Raw genomic sequence first — 1,301 nt, 5'->3', positions numbered from 1 at the left:
TATATATATATGTATTTCAGGAAAAATATATATATTTTTTCCTGATATATATCAGGAAAAGGCTTCCAGACTACACGTCTCTCCCTTCACGCTTTGAGAACCAGATGCCGGCTGAGCTACAAGAAGTGTAGCACTCAGAAGGGGCTCTGTGCGTCAGGGACCCTCCCCAGAGGCAGCCCCAGCTGGAGTGGGAAACACTGGCTTTGGGTCTGGTCAGTGGACAGAAGTAGATCCAGTGCTCAAGATCACAGTTTCCTGCTGGGAAAATGTGAAATGAATGGGGAATGTTTGGAGGGGAAGAAACAGGATTCACACAGACACCAGTTTTCAGTTCCCAAGTGGAATTATATGGATAGATCCATTTTACATCTAGAGCCCAAGGAGGGCCACAGGTGTTACTTAGCGCCTGACAGAGCTTGCCACGATCTGGGACTCTGATCCACTAAGACCAGGGTTAGTGGAGGGAGAACCTGTTTCTGTAGAGAGTTTAGCGAGAAGCCTGCTTGCTTGGGACAAATTGCATTTCCTTAAACCCTGTTCTTGTAGTGAATAATTTTTCTTATGGTAACTAGACTGTAGAAACTATTAGGCTTTGTGAGTTGAGTAAAGTGCTGTGCTTTCATAGAAGAATCGCCACTGGGTAACAAGTAAACCTTCACGTGCGATTCAGATGGTTCCATCCGTGCTCGGGAGGCCAGGGGTCACGTGCAGGTACCACCATTCAGCCACTAGCTCCCCCATTTCGAGGAGGGCGCGAGCCGCCATGTTCAGGCTGCATGGTTACGCGGCTGCAATCCTGAACAAGGCTGAGGAACGATGGGCCAGGCCGGAATGGGACGACCTGTAGGAGAAGCCGTAGGAGTGGCCAGGCTGCCTGCACTCAGGTCCCCGCTCTGCCACGCATCGGCTGGAAGCCTTGAGCCAATTACTTCACCTCTCCTCGTCCATTGTGTCATCTATAAAATGGCTTATTCAGAGTATCTGATTCATTGGGTTCTTGTGAAGATTAAACGAGTTATCTAATGTTATATGCATGAGCAGTTATTATTGTCATCATCATTACTATTTGACACAAAGCAACAGAGGCTTTTTTTTAGGGAGGAAAAAGTTTATTTCTCCTCGATACACTCGAACTGCATCTTGCCACCAGTGGCGTTTCGGAGACAGCATTTGGTCAGGGAGGGCCGGGCATTCCACAGCGACTGAGGGTGGAAACAGCCGTGCGTTTTGTTTCCGCTGTCTAGGAATGTAAGGGACACGGCGGGTCGGGCGCTGCCGTGTGGGACGCGGCCGGTGGGGGC

At 49.5% G+C, this 1,301-nt stretch overlaps 1 protein-coding gene across 1 annotated transcript in view; it reads right to left on the bottom strand.

Moving 5' to 3' along the window:
* Nucleotides 1-1,097: 1,097 nt before the first annotated feature.
* Nucleotides 1,098-1,301, bottom strand: part of FBP1 (fructose-1,6-bisphosphatase 1) — a 47,415-nt gene continuing 47,211 nt past the window's right edge. The window contains exon 7 of the mRNA XM_011976010.1: nt 1,098-1,272. The gene's annotated coding sequence lies outside the window, so the exon portion shown is untranslated. The remainder of the gene's footprint in view (nt 1,273-1,301) is intronic.

The sequence above is a fragment of the Mandrillus leucophaeus genome, unplaced genomic scaffold (assembly GCF_000951045.1).
Source record: "Mandrillus leucophaeus isolate KB7577 unplaced genomic scaffold, Mleu.le_1.0 Scaffold161, whole genome shotgun sequence".
NCBI classification, from domain to species: Eukaryota; Metazoa; Chordata; class Mammalia; order Primates; family Cercopithecidae; genus Mandrillus; species Mandrillus leucophaeus.
Note: the sequence above shows the minus strand (reverse complement) of the source record. Positions and strands in the feature narration are given on the sequence as shown.